At 42.3% G+C, this 15,553-nt stretch overlaps 1 long non-coding RNA gene across 1 annotated transcript; it reads right to left on the bottom strand.

The window, feature by feature from the left end:
• Window positions 1–4,881: 4,881 nt before the first annotated feature.
• LOC111853748 (uncharacterized) lies at window positions 4,882–11,790 on the bottom strand. The gene is made up of 3 exons (XR_002840509.2): window positions 11,669–11,790; window positions 7,626–7,686; window positions 4,882–7,139 (listed from the first exon to the last, which is right to left on the bottom strand). It is a non-coding gene; the product is annotated as an uncharacterized lncRNA (long non-coding RNA).
• Window positions 11,791–15,553: the final 3,763 nt, after the last annotated feature.

The raw sequence follows: 15,553 nt of genomic DNA, 5'->3' as shown, positions 1-15,553 counted from the left end.
TAAGTGTCAAATTGCCAATAATGATGATAAGCGTGCATAACATGCCACAAGTGTGATGCAATTTTATATGTTACAGTGTCCCAAAGCAGAAATGTGATGTGGCTCTCATTTCTGGTATACCATTAATGACACCTTTGGACAGGCACCCACATGTACGTAGTGCTGACATTTGTATGCAATGCTGCCATCAGAGTTCCAACTAGATGCTTAGATAGGCCAAATAGATGGATCAGCTACTGTATGTCTCTCGATGGATGTATTATTACACCTGTGTCACCCAAAGGCACGACAATTCAGACAAAGCAGTGTTGTGTAATGCTCGGGAAGATTCTTAATTAGGACAACGCCTCCTTCAAGAACTTTCTCCAAGGAGAGGCTCCGTTACCATACAAGACGGCCGACACAAAAGTTAAAAGGGCCACTGCACAGCCTCACGCCCGTGATTATCCTCAACCAGATCATTCTTCTGCTGCTGGCATGAGGTGCTGCCTGTCACAGCTCCTCGAGGGGTATATACCATCTAGCTGTGTTTGCCTGGAGACCTTGACAGCCACAGAAGATCTTTGCATGAGAGCGTGACGAACTCTTCTGAGCACAGAGCATGGAACTTAGAAGAATGGCACGTGTACTTCAGAACACTTAAATACATGACAATACCACTACTGGAATCATAAACTGGACATGGAAGTTCCAGAAACTACAGACGGTCAGATCAGCTTACCTATTATCCACAGGAGACCCAGGAAACTCACATAATGCAGCAGAAACTGTTAGTTAGAAAGGTTAGTGTCACAAGACGGGGGTGTGAAATCCTATTAAGATCAGAATGAAAACAAGCTTTTCTTCACAAAAGTCATTCTGCAACAACTTAGAAGAAGCTATTATGCCAGAAGAAGGGGAGACGTTCAAGGTCTTATGAAGACTTACATTCCACAACAAGTGGCAGGAAGAAGCCATTGAAGGGCAGTATGGTTCTGCAGTGGATAGCACTGTTGCATCACACTGACTACAGTAGGTTGGGGTTATGAACTGCACCTCTACTTGATGTGCAACGTTGTCCATGAATGTGCTATTTGAGCACCACTTATTGAACACGTTTTATACGCTTATGGAACATATTTTTGGTGAACTATTATGAGGCAGTTTGCAACTAATGTGACTGTCATTCAGTCTGGTGAACAACGCTCACACACCAGTAGCAATGATAGGCAAAAAACAACTTTCGTATTGTAATGACATATGATGTATTACAATGTCTCAGAATCGTGCCTTGGAAAATTATTGTGTGATGATCTTGATTTCTCGAGCGTTCCTTGCCTTCGTCAGCGTTGATATGCTCCGACGCGCTGGTCTTGACAGTAATAGTTTGGTTATATCAATAAATTTCAAGAGTTTTTTTAATGGTAGGTGATGCTGGTGATATTTGAGCTGCTGAACAAAAATTTAAGTTTAGATTCAAAGCAGCTCATAAAAAAAAAATCAGAAGACATGATCGTGAACTATGAACGTAAATTTTAATCTGTGTGAACTGAACTTTGACCTAGTCCTTGAGCGTGAACTTGCACAACACTGCTTGCGTGTGTGGAGTTTTCATGCTTATGCTCATTATCTTCAGAGTACTACAGATACTTCCCACATTCTGACAACATGCAGTTATGCTAATTGGTATTTCATATCTCATCCAGGTTGGACCTCATCCTTGTAGGCTGCAGGTGACCCTGCCTAGGATAAATGGTTGGAAGATGGATGACATTGTATGTTGTACTTAATAGCGCGTCTTAAAAGCACAGAGCCTTTTCATTTAGCAGAGTAGATTGTACGATTATTCCAGACATAGAGCGGTAGTAAGCACGTAAAGAACCGTGTGTTTTGCAGGATAGAATTGTGAACCACAACCAGAGTGAAAAATCGCCTAAGCAAACAACTGACACCATGAGTGGATGGACAGTGGAATAAGTTCTAGGAAGATATTTCTGGAGAACTTCAAGCATCACCAGATGTTTCTTATCGGGGTGACAGACCTGTATTGTAAAGTGACTGCTACAAGCCCTGAGAATGTGGCATGATTGCTTCATGGTGTGACAAGCCTGTTTATGGGATGGATCTTATCATAAGTGCTAACAGCAGCTAAGTCTCCACATTCCACATAAATAAAGGTGGGACATCAGAAGACTCCACCGGCTTCAAGAACAATTTAATGTGGCCTGTGTGCTTGGACACAAGAAGGTCTTCCTCTGATGAAATGGAATCACACAGATCCACGTCACCCCAGGTAGCATAAAGCATTCCTGCTGCTCATATGATTAGAAGGCCACAGACAGCTCCTCTGGACAGGTTGTCCACCGGTTACCTCGGAGATGTCACCTCCCGTTGTGAAGCAGCGTTGAGAATTCTGAGAGGAGTAATATGACAGGGAAAATAAAAAAAATAAAGGATTCCTCATTGAAAACTGGAGATAGCACCTCGGTTATAAAAAGACAGAGAGAAGACAAGGTGCAGTTTGTCTGGGCAACATTAAACTGCAGCTCAGCCAGCTTGCTGAAATTCATGAGAGATGCTTCATACCAAACAGCCTCTGATAGAAAAGTTTAATGCCAAAACTGTGAATCCACAGCCAGATACAGCAAGCCAGGAACAATATGGTTTGCCAGACCGTGTGAGAAACACCACTCGTTGATCTGTGTAGCCTTAGGGACATAGTTATGAAAGAAGACGATGTAAGACCTTGGCGTGATACACTGTTAACTACAATTACCACAGTCCTGTAATGTAAAAAAGGTTAATCGTTGGCAATTTTGGGCAGCTAGTGGTTTAGTAGAGTAATATTACACACACATAAACATGTTGAGTTTGAAGGGTGTTGATTTGGGTTTGGAAGATAAGAACATCTCCTTACCAATAGGGGTTTGGGGCTGATTTGGTCCCTCTCGATGCTGAAGCCACACCGACACCCACATTGAGCTTACAAGTTGTGTCCTACTTCGTCTTTCATTACCATAGTGTTTCACAATTTTTATGGAAATACAGTTTATTGAGCAAAAGTCAAACAGGCAAAACTGGAAGCAATTTGCGAACTTCACAGAAAAATTAATTTGTGCCTTTGACTGAGCTAAGCGTCGATGCCGATTAGATTCTTTAATTTCATTTGGCCAACTTCGGAATAAGTTTAGTTAATTATCAATTGTTTGCACAGCTTTGCAGTGCAAACATGATTTTTTTTCATCCCTTTATGTGACAACAAAAGTACAGAATGTTTACACCAGGACACAAATTTACTTTAAACTAAAACTAAAAATAGGCTAATTAAAATTTAAATATTCATTACTGATTATGAATATCAACCCCCGTGCTTCCCTGTAATTGGCTCCGTGAGTCAGAGTGGAAGCATCCACACAAAAATAATATAGCAACCACAGACCTGCGCAAGAACTTTTTGCAAGTCTACCCGTTGTTACGGTAACCCCCGAAAGCTGGGGCTCCATCTGCTGTACACAGTTAGCCTGGAGGTGACGGCATGTTTCCCGAGACAAACATCACACTATTTCCCCATCCTGGGGGATGGTACTATAAATCCAGAATAACAATTATGATGAAGATGTGTGGCGAGGGGGAGAAATAAATAAAATAAGCATCATCGTAATCACAGATGGTGCCAGGGGGCATTTTAACAGCTGATTAACTGCTGAGTTTATTTTGTCCCATTGCAGAACGGAATTAAAATGTACTTTATTGTCAGGCTGAAGGAGATGCGTCACATGAGGGCTTTTGTAAATTCTTCCCATGGTCCAGGGCTGCATGCTGCACGTCACTGGCAGATGGGGGGGGGGGGGGGGGGGGACTCCAATCTCACCTATTAGGGCGAAACTTGACGCATTCACTGGTCTGTTTGACTGGCGAATGCAATGTTACAGGACGCCGATGATGAAAGACTATGGCAGCGCTGCATTAATGTTCACATCTACGGAGGTCGGCCTTTGTCAGATCGGAAGCGTCCAACAAGGCTGAAAATGCACATGAAAGCGACGGGAGTGCAGACAAGACCCCAACAAGTGGGGGGGGGGCTCTTCTAATTGGCACATTTCTAAAGGTCCTCAAAAACATAACAAACACTAGTACATCACAAGATCCAGGCCATTAGCACGAACGTGTGCGGCCTTTAGCCAACAAAGTATGCACTGTGGCTTTTTCAGGTTCACAGCCATAATGGGTCACATGTGATTTAATCTTCTTTATCTACCAGCCAAGAAATGTCTCAGTCTCTGTTATCATAATTAACTTTACAATTAATTGATTGGTAATTATAATTACACACATATCAATATCGGTTTCTACTATAGCTGGATCTCTGGTTATTTATACGTATGGGATTCGTGCCAATTACCGTGGGATATTACACTTAAGCAGAAGCACAAAATCAATGTTCAGGTATGAGCAATTTAAATTAGTACCTAAAACAGCATTTCATCTCTAATAAATTTCATAGTAACTACTTCCATCCATTAGTTTTGCATACCAGCTATCCAGTATGGAACAGCAGGGAGCTCTTACATTATTCCAGGAAGCATGAGGCGTCGAGGCTGGGAAACACCATAAATGGAATAGCAGAGTGCATGATTATTCAATTTTAATTAATGGATCCTGTGTGACTGCAGCCATCAAGTCCAGATACAGTTCAGAATGTGGTGTTTAAGTCATGAACGGTTAAGGTACCAATTTAATGCAAGTACAAAGGAACCCTACAATGCAAGAAGCTAATTAGGATCAAAGCACATCCATCTGAGTAAGACTATATTCTATGGAAGATACCATAAACAGACAAATTCATTGTGCCCATATTTAAGATTTGAAACCAAAACTTTATTAGTACACTCACTGGGTATCTCCAAGCCACACAAGGCAGTAAGTCTTGACTGCATGAACATTCAACATTGAAACATTCAACATTCAAATTCATGTTTGTGTAATGAACAAATGCCATGGAAAAATATTTTTCAACAGCGTATTAGTCATATAATCTTTGACACTGAAAGGGAACAGCATATAAAATCATTAACACCACTCTCACAATTAGTTTAATTAAGAAAGAAATCATGTCCCTTATGTGGAGTAATTATTTTGTAAAATGTTACATGAAGCGATTTATTTCAATACCTTTTCTGTTGCTCTTTTATTATAGCAGATAATTTGAAGGGAGAGTCATGGAGACATTATGCTTGAAATATGACATTTAAAATGCCCAGTTAATGCATTTGGTCTCTGCAGAATCTTGTGCAGAATGGACAGTGTTTTTTTTTTTTAATTCCTAGCATAGTTACTTCAAATGTCTAAAAGTGCTTCAGCAAGAAAAACATCAGGCAAACACAGCAGGAGTTAATATCTCCTAACTGCCCATCCATCCTTAAGGTCACAGTGCCCTAAAAAATGCTACTTAATCCCCACTCCATTCAGAAGTTCCCCAGCCAGTTCCCTTATTTTATATATATTACAATTACTGGGCCATTCAGGTTAGGTACCAACCTCACTCGAGCAAACTGTATCCCTCGCGATCTAGAATTAACCATCTTCAGGGTACCAGCCTGCCTACTGAATCGCCGTTCTCTCCCCCAGCAGTATTCTGGGCGACCCTGTTATGGAGGTCAAGGGAGTAACGAACCTCTGAGTGACAACCATCCAGGTGTGACCCCCTGCAGGCTGAGAAGGGCCCGAGTGCTTGTTTACCGAAGGAGACCGCAGCGCCGCGGCCGTTATCAAAGAACCCGAATGCTGAGGGGGGGGGGGGCGGTCTGCTGAGACGGGTGCCTGAAGTGAGGGAGAGCCGTGCATCATAATCCGTGGTAATCTGCTGTAATGCTCTCCCTGGACTTTTAACCTTTAATGACTCTGCTGCAGCTCAAAATATACGACCGAACAGAACCACAATAAAAAAGCAGAACATCCAGCGAAATGTTTACGACTGAGATTTACCCTTTAATAAAAAGATTTTTAAGAAGTGACCTTATCAACCGTTATTTACAACTTGTTTTCTCTTCTGCTGCAGCCGCACCATCCAGTAAAAACGCGATTGCCTAAAGAGCGGGGCTAATTATTAACATTATCACATTTTCATCACCCACACTTATTCTAACGCGACGGAACGGAATCTGTCTGTTAACGAAGGCAGGTGTCAAGGAACAGAGTCGTGTTTAGGCAAAGCTGTTGTCAGTATTCACTCCTTGGCAGAATGACTCTTAAATTTTGTATATGTTGCTCAGTAGCCAATTGAGAATAATAAGCTGGACTTTACAGGGTTACAACAATCGTAAGGGCTTCCAACATAACAAATTAAGATTCTCTTAAGTCTGACGCATTTTTAATGGATTTTCAAACGTTTAACGGATATTTAATGGCTAGCAAACTAGTTTCAGACAGAAATATATTTACACAACAGGGATTTAGATGATCGACCATCCTGGACTTTTCAGTTTTGTGACAAATGTGTTAATATGGTGGAAAATATGCAGATTTCCCCTTTATTTATCAAAGTACATGAAATTTATGGATGTCAGACTAGAATATCAGCCTTACTTTGCCTGTATTTTTAGAACACTATTATTTAAGAGTCAGGAAAAGAGAGAAAGGCAATTTCCAACAGTGGAAGATGAGAAAAACAAATGGCAACAATATCTGCAGATTTTCTATATTCAGCTTATATACTGGTAATCTCTCATCTTATGTCAGCGTTTACTAAACTGGAGATTAAAGGATGATAATAAGCTGCTAGAAGAAATGATAATTAATGGATCACCATCAGCATCGTTAAAATATTGACATTTATAGAAGCAAAACTAAAATGAGGTCAGTTCTCATGTGTCACTCAGTTCAGGCTTTGGGGAAAACGATGGGACACAACAAGAAGTAAGTGAGATGTGGTTTGCTTGTAGGTTCATCTCCTGCTTGGTCCTTAGGTGAAGCCTTCAGCTGGGAGCCCATGGTCCTTGATAGATCACTGTTTCCCAGCCTGCTTCTTGGAGATCCGCAGACGGTCCACATATTTGCTCCCTCCCAGCTCCCAGTAAGTAGCAAAAACGTGGACTGTCTGGGGTTCCCCGTGTAACGGTTTGCGAAACGCTGCACTACAGCAAAGGAATGAACGAGCCAAACTGTATGGAGAGAGAGAGCCAGGTGATGCTTCACACACAAGTACGACTCGCTGATCCACCTCTCAGTCGAATGCCATTTGGAGGTATGATAAAAATGCTTTATATTTGCATGAGTTATATTTTCACACCTAGACCACTGACTATACTTTATTTACTTGCAAGCGTATTCTCATTTTCTTTTCCTTTTTATGTATGACAAGTAGAACAGAGAGGACATCGCAAACAAGACAATTACCCTAGAAATAGCTAGATCATTAGCGAAAAGCTAGAGCTGAAACCATCAAAATCTGTGTATATCACATATATTATATATATATTATGTTTGTGGGAAGGCTCAATAGATAGCACTGCAACTTCACCCGTACAGGGTTGTGGGTTCAAGTCCCACATCTACCATAGTCCCCACCCCACCTGCAGTTAGACTAAGAGGCATCTCTAAATAGTGTATGTGCCATGCATCAGACTGCTCTTTCAGCCATTACGTACCCCTGCCTGGTGCGGCCTGGGATGGGGTCCAGTCCCCTGCAACCTTGTCCAGAACAAGCATCTGGAAGATGGAGGCATAGATAATTACTCAGAGTAAACAAAGAATTACCATTTATAGAGCTGAATTGATGATTCCTGGACCTTGTATAAACTTCTTATGCACAGTTAATTATTAGGTTACTTGTTATTTTTTTGCCAGTGTCCTTAACCTTGAGATCTATTTAACCACCCATTTTCAATAACCACTTCATCAAAATAAAAACGTCAAAAAACAGGGTTGTTTTGTCGCATTTCTCCCTGAAATCAAGGCCTACGTTGATAGTCTTCGAATGGGACAACAGCAGCATAAATACAATATGCATTCATACTTGCGTTTGCTGCAAGATGGATTCCGCAATGAGTCAGTAAGTGATTTTTTTTTTTTTTAAAACTACTTCCAACTCAAAATATAAATGGAACGTGAACATGAAATTGCATTAGAGGAATTGAGAGGAGTGTACATGAAGGCATTACATACAATTACTAGCCATGTCATTTTCTACCATCCACACAGACCAGGCAGTACCAGTTATAATTATGAATCGTGTTTTTGTTTCGATGGCCCTACACTCAGCAGAAAGTTCTCTGCCACAGTACAGTAAATATCAAAACTTGCACCTCAGAAGCACGATCTCACCTATGTAATGTGAACTTCAAGCAGAGTTAACTCAAAAATGTAACAAACATCTGCATTTCTTACTGGCTTTATAAAATGCGAATTTGCAGTGCGTTAGGCTCCGTAAAGATTATTAACTTGGAAGTTGTGTGCCCAAAGACAACCAGCCTACCATTCATTACAGCAGACCACTGAGATAACCACATCTCCTTTATGCTGATTACCGCGGAAGGTGACATTTACTTCTACATCTTAGCTATGCAAGCATTAATAATCTATAATAATCAGATATAAGGCATTGCGACAGAAATTCATTTTTCTAGGAAGTATTGTGAAAGAACTCACACCTCTGGCAAACTTACACCACACTCCTTATTCATGACCAATTAATTACTGGCAGATGCAGCCACTGACTCACAAACACAACACGTTAAGTCAGATATAGCTCAGTTCAGTTTCAGTTCATTACTGTCATGTGTTCGTTAACACAGGATCAATATTACAATGAGAAGCGTTGGATGAGAACAGAAATAAGAAAATAGTCTGTCAGCAACGGAGGCCCACGGAAGATTAAAAGTAGATATTTAAATAAATTTACTTATAAGATAAGAAAAAGAATTAAAAAGTCATAAAAAAGGAATGTATGTGCAGATTACTGGGGGGGGGGGGGGGGTGCAGTGCAGGCATCAGTATTGCACGTTGAAGAAAGTGACGTGTATGTGCCAATAATTGCACGATGTACCAGTTAGTGGTTACACAGTTCTCATTGCACACAGAGTACACAGAGTTTTGTGGTATATTGGTAATGTAATGTTTAAGTGTTGGAGTTAAGGAGTCTGATGGCCTGTTGGTAGAAACTGTTCTTGAGTCTGGTAGTCAAAGCAGTCATGGTAGTACTGTATATCGCCTTCCAGACGGTAACAGACTGAACGGCTGACATTCTGGTTATAGGCAGGGAAGTCCCCATACCATACTGTAATGCTGCACATCAGCAAGCTCTCAGTTGTGCAGAAGGTTGAGATGATGTTGGCGTTCATGCCGAACCTCTTCAGCCTGCTCAAGAAGCAGAACCACTGGCGAGCTTTCCTGACCGCAGTGTCTGTGTATGTTGTCCAGGAGAGGTCGTCTGTGATGTTTACACCGAGGAACTCGAAACTGCTGACCCGTTTGACCTCAGCATGTCCCCCCTTGCTGTTGGACATCCATCTGCGATTGGACGTCCCTGGTCCGAGATCATCGAGATTGGAGATTAGAAGGCATGATGCTATTCAATGCGAAACTGTAATCAATGAAGAGCATTCTCACGAATGTGTTCCTTTTCTCCAGGTGGGTGAGAGCGGTATGTGTCACCAAGGGCGATGGTCCTTCCTGTTTGATCTGTAAGCGAACTGGAGAGGATCTTAGGAGTCTGGGATGGAGGAGCAGATGTGAGTTTTGACCAGCCGCTCAAAACACTTCATGATGACTGGCATCAGTGCAGTGGGCCGGTAGTCATTCAGTCAGGTGACCACTGGTTTCTTGAGGACAGGAGTGATGGATGATTTGAGGGAGGTGGGGACGCCAAACCTCCTTTATAGCACAATGGAGCTCTGCAATGCATGCCTTTGTCCAGGAATTCCTGCATATTGACCTTTCTGTCCAGTTAGCACTTGAGGGTTTGACTTACCCGCACTGGTCCTTGTATACCCAGCATATATATACATGCGCATAGCCATTTCTATCTAAAATAGCCACATTTACTAATTTCCAAAAGTCCTGAATATTCTGCTCACTGAATGCTTGACACCACTGTGCAAGTTCCCTGTTCCCTTGGTCTCCAAAGCATGTCCACGTCACGTGTCCCTCTTGGTACATGTCATTGTCTGAAACGTACACTAACCGGTTTGTGTGGCAATGCAAGGTTCCATTCTAATTTTATCAGTGACTGAATGTCACTCACTGTTTAGACGTAGCCTATGGGTTGGACTAATGGCCATTGGCAGGCATCTTGGCTAACGTAGCACAGCCAGAATCAGCCTGTTATCACTCCCAAAGAGTTAGATTAGCTGTCCTGGATGCAGCCATGCAATGCGAATGTGCCAAAACTTGGCAGTAGAATAGCCCCTTCTTTAGAGACACTTAAGGTTTGAGAACAATTAATCCAGATTAGAAATGGAGCCTTAATGAAACTATGTCCTTGAATGAATCTGGATTAGGTGGATGTTGGATGTTGTTAAGGTAACTTCAGCTTTGTTTTTTGGCTGGGGACCTAAAGCTTAACTAATCACCTAAATATTCCTTAATTAGTCGTTAAATAATGCACAGGGAAACCTGCGCTAAATCGTAAATAGCTAGATTAGTGCCTGTTAATCGTGTCTTGTTCTAAATCGTCTAAATGATTAATTCTGCGTAAGGGTAATAATTAGCGCTGCCCCGGTTAGTGAAGATGTATAGATAAAAACAGGTGCGTTCGAAGAACATCGGAGATGCCCAGTGTGAGGTTTAGAAGCAATACTTTCATTATGAACCTGCCTGTGGTTTTAAGAGAGATGAAGGCTTTATAAAGCTATAAAACTATTATAAATAAAACCACTAATCTCCGAGCTAAGCGCAGTCTTGGGGCTTTAAGACATTTCGTCGCTTCTCTATACATATTCATCTGCATTGTGGAGGACGTGGCAGCCAGATTATTCACAATTAATGGATTTTGTGGTTGCAAAACATGATTATCCTACACACAGTGTTGGCAGTGGTTACCAGTGGATTTAATAGCAGTGAATTTAAAAATCTAAGTGCTACTGCATGCAGTAGTTAACGGCTTTAAACATATGGTCCAAGAGCTTGTATACCAAGGTCAGTCTTTTTACAAGATTTGCCAGAAAAAAAATTAAATGCATGAGATGACAACCCATGCAGACACCACCATTAAATAGCACATCCACGGAGTCCTTAAGCAGCAAGTTGTACTTCTGGTCAATCACAATCACGAATAAAAGCAGTACACGCACATTGCCTATTCCCGTGTTTAAGATGTCCTTTTTGTAATTCAATTGCAATGTATATGCACCCGTATTGAGCACTAAATAGGGGGTAAAGCATTAATCCGCATGAATACAAGTGTAATCTAAAAGGAAAAGGAAAAGAAAAAGAGCGATTGTCGCACACCACACTGTGTTCGCGTTCACGTCCAGAGAGACATACACAATAAAGTGGTGCAAGAACTCGACTATTTATAACAGGGCGGCGGAACTAGCAGCAAGAAGAGTCCGCAGTGCTTGTCCAAGCAGGAGGCCAGCGCAGGGGAACCGGGTAAAAATATCAATGGAGGCAGAGAGCAAATAGCCTGCCAATGGTAATTCTCCAGCCCGGCATCTGAAATCTCCATTAATTTCTCAAGTGCGAGACTTACTCAGTCGCTTATAATGAAGACTGTGACCATAGCAACGGCGAACATTCACCCCGGAGCCGCAGGAGTCGCGCGACTATGAGCCTGTACCCTGTACGGTTAACGTCTCCATTAACGCTTTCGGGCTCCATATCGCCGAGATGCGTGGCGTCAGCGGTGCACTTATTCAAAGCGTTGATTTCGTTTGCAAAGGAAAAAGCAGACCCTTCTCTATGCGTTTCGTCACTGTAACCTGCATAACACGTTGAGTTTGGGTCTCAATAAACCACAATGGAGGTAAAACTGTGGAGGCTTGCACGACAAGTTTCATTAAAATCAGATAACTATTCATATTCAAAGTAATAAAAATCTACATACACAATTGATAGAGGACCCACGGGATAAGTGTAAGGCTTGGGTGACTGGATTATAGAACTAATGTGTTTTTCTAGGCATGAAGAATACAGAAGATGTGATAACTGTTTTTGGGAATGCAGCAGTCATTCAGGGGTTACTGTCTCACACTGAAGGCATCTCCTGTACTATTTAAAAACCAGATGGAACCCATTGCTGCATTGATTGCTGAGCTCACTGTGGTTCGATTTGATTAATCTATAAAGAGAACAATGGGAAGTGATGGCCGCAGAAAATTTAAATGTGTCGGATAACAGGACAAAGACAAAGATTCCATTGTGACTATCCTTTCATGATTGATATTTTTTAAATCAGCTTTATTTACCACTGCCCTTAAAAAGTGAACAATAGTGCTCTTCATCTTGTCAAGAGTGCTCTTTAAAGCGTACGTGCGTATCATTTTAAACATCCGTGTCCCACAGTTGAAACACCTTACACCAGGGGTGGGCAATTTTATCCGCAAAGGGCCGGCGTGTAAGCGGGATTCAGGGGTAACCTTTAGGTCAGCTGTTCAAACCCAGGTGTGAGGACTCTTCAGCCAATCAGTCCTCTAATTAGTAATCTAATTAGGGAGTTGCAGCGAAAACTCACACACACAGCGGCCCTTTGTGGATAAGATTGCCCACCCCTGCCTTACACAGATGATAGTCTACATTAAATTAGTGTATGCTCTAGTTCAGGGTTATTCAAATCACGGTCCTCGAGGTCCGAGCACTGCTGGGTTTCCAGCCTTCCTTTACCTGTAAGCGAGGTGTGAAGCCTCTGACCAATCAGAATCAGTAATTATTAAACTAACTACCTGGGAGAACTGAAAACAAGGCCTGGATTTGGAATCGAGGTCCAGATTTGAAGAACCCTGCTCTGGTTAATGGTTAGTAGTGGAGTGGACTGTAGGCCTAACTGCAGATGCAGCTGAGCATATTCTGCAGACTAAGCAGGGTTGGGTGGCATGGTGGTGCAGTGGTTAGCACTGTTGCCTCACACCTCTGGGACCTGGGTTCGAGTCTCCGCCTGGGTCACATGTGTGTGGAGTTTGCATGTTCTCCCCATGTCGTCGTGGGGTTTCCTCTGAGTACTCTGGTTTCCCCCCCACAGTCCAAAGACATGCTGAGGCTAATTGGCGTTGCTAAATTGCCCTTAGGTGTGCATGTGTGAGTGAATGGTGTGTGAGTGTGCCCTGCAATTGGCTGGCCCCCCATCCAGGGTTGTTCCCTGCCTCAAGCCCGTTGCTTCCGGGATAGGCTCCGGACCCCCCGCGACCCAGTAGGACAAGCGGGTTGGAAAATGGATGGATGGATAAGAGGGATTGGTCACTGCTCTGAACGGGACCTGTGCCATTCACTTTAGTTTTGTTATAATATCAAAGTGCACATCTAACTTTCTAACAACTTTCTATGCACCCGGAGATATGGAGCGACACTGAACTGACAAGCAATCCTCAAATGCCACTGAAACAAGATTATCGGTGTAAACAGTCTGAAATATTCATATTAAGCTGTGCATCTTGTTAATGCTCCGAAGCAGTTACCATCCATCAACCTGTCATTTTAAAAGTATTTTTCATTAATAATTTTAACACAGGACTCCTTCCTTTAAATATATTACATTTAATTCCAAATGTCTCTAAATGATGCCCCCAGTAAGTTAAATGTGTTTTATTGTAATGGGAACATCACATGTCCCTGCTTTTTACAGAGTATGCCAGTCTGATTTAAAGGCTAACCTTTCTTTGTTTTCTTGGTAAAACAGTTGAGACGTTCTCTCAAAATTTCCGCTAAATTACTGGGGGAAATGGTGCAGTAGGAGGACAGAAAGAATTTGCAAAACTTGCGTATAATGCCCTGGAAATTCTGGGCCCCCTGATAAAATCCCACTTTCACTTGGTAGATTTCCCATGATTTCCAGTGTTGCGTCTGTAGTTGTGTGTTGCCTGCGGCGTGTTGTAAGCGGTCGTTCATCGCCACTGCATGCACCATGCCAGCAGAACCAAAACTTTCAGAGGAATAAAAGCAGAAAGATTCCCGATCATCGGATGAGCTCATACCTATTGCGGGGGGCGTGGCCTAAGGCAGGTGATACCGCAACATGCTATTTTCCCGCTACATATCCAAAGACACACACATGTTGAAGTAACTTATAAACTGCCCGTAATGTAGGTAAATGCAATGTACAGGAATCCTGCCCCGTCTGATTCCCTGTGGTTTCTGGGACTGGCTACAGATCCCCATGTTCAAAACCAGGATAAGCAGCTAGAATATAGATGGGTTTCAGAGGGTGTTTCCTAAATCATAATCTGAAGCAAGACACATTATCCTTAAAATAATTTCAAGATGTTCCTGTCTTGCACGATCTTGTTAAGGGGATGGATGTACAGACTCTCACACAAAGAAACAGACCCACCAGCCTAGGATTCGAAGGTAGGAATGTGTGGTGAGGGAGTGTGTTTCTTTTAGCTATTATTTATAAATAAAAGTGGTGAACAATTTTCAAACACGGTGTGCTGACATTTCACGCTACAGCCGTGTGATTTACCAGAATGTCGAGAAACTCTTCGAGAGCACAAAGACGACAACTCGTACAAAGTGTTTCCGCACTCAGAGAGTGTTCTCGCAGCATTGTGGGCTAAAACGAACATTGCCTGGTTAAACACACAAATACCTTCTGTGACCTAGAGGTTGACGACTGTGACAAAGCTGGAGTGGTTTGTCTCGATTGTAATGGACCCTGTTCCCAGCTCTGGGAACTGGAACGATAATGGTGCCCAGCTGGCTCTCATTAGCAGGATTGCCAGTACTGTGCTAGGCCAGGGTACATGTAGACATGCTTGTTGCTTTCCCTCTGTTGTTTCTGGGATACAGCTGTGCCAATGGCAGGTTCTCAGCCAACTATAGCAAAAATTTCTCATTTTTTCATGCTTATAGCTGTACTGAGTAGCGTTATTATTTTTTCTGTGAAATGAGGGCTGGTGTTACATTAATCTACATAAAACAGTTTTTAAAAATATTAAAGGAAAAAAAATTGAAATCTATAGTAGAGGGAAGCTCATGGGACTTTTACTTACATAAAAATGTTCTGATTGGTTCAGAGAGATAACCAATCAGATTGTAGAGGAGGTGGGTCCAAGCAAATACAGGAGGCAGGACCAAGACATCTGACTGGGTGGTCCCACTTTCTCTAGCTGCTTGGACCCACCTCCTCTACAATCCGATTGGTTATCTCCCTAAACCAATAATTTTTCCTTCTGTCTTCTGACTCCAATGAGCTAGCAGGAAATGTTTACAGTGGAGAGTAAACACGAGTCTGGGACAAGTCTATATGGTGAAAAAACTGAATTAAAAGTCAGCAGCTGTACCACCTACAGTTCAGACTAGGTGATCCTTCCAAAGCTAAGCAGGATGGATGGAAAAGCAACATAGAAAAGCTGGGTTGCTGCTGGAAGACATGCTGTGGTCTGTGTGGATCCCAATGCCCCAGTGCAGGGACGGGGACACTGTG

This window comes from Paramormyrops kingsleyae, chromosome 20 (assembly GCF_048594095.1).
Source record: "Paramormyrops kingsleyae isolate MSU_618 chromosome 20, PKINGS_0.4, whole genome shotgun sequence".
Classification (NCBI taxonomy): Eukaryota; Metazoa; Chordata; class Actinopteri; order Osteoglossiformes; family Mormyridae; genus Paramormyrops; species Paramormyrops kingsleyae.
This window is presented reverse-complemented; position numbering and strand designations above follow the sequence as displayed.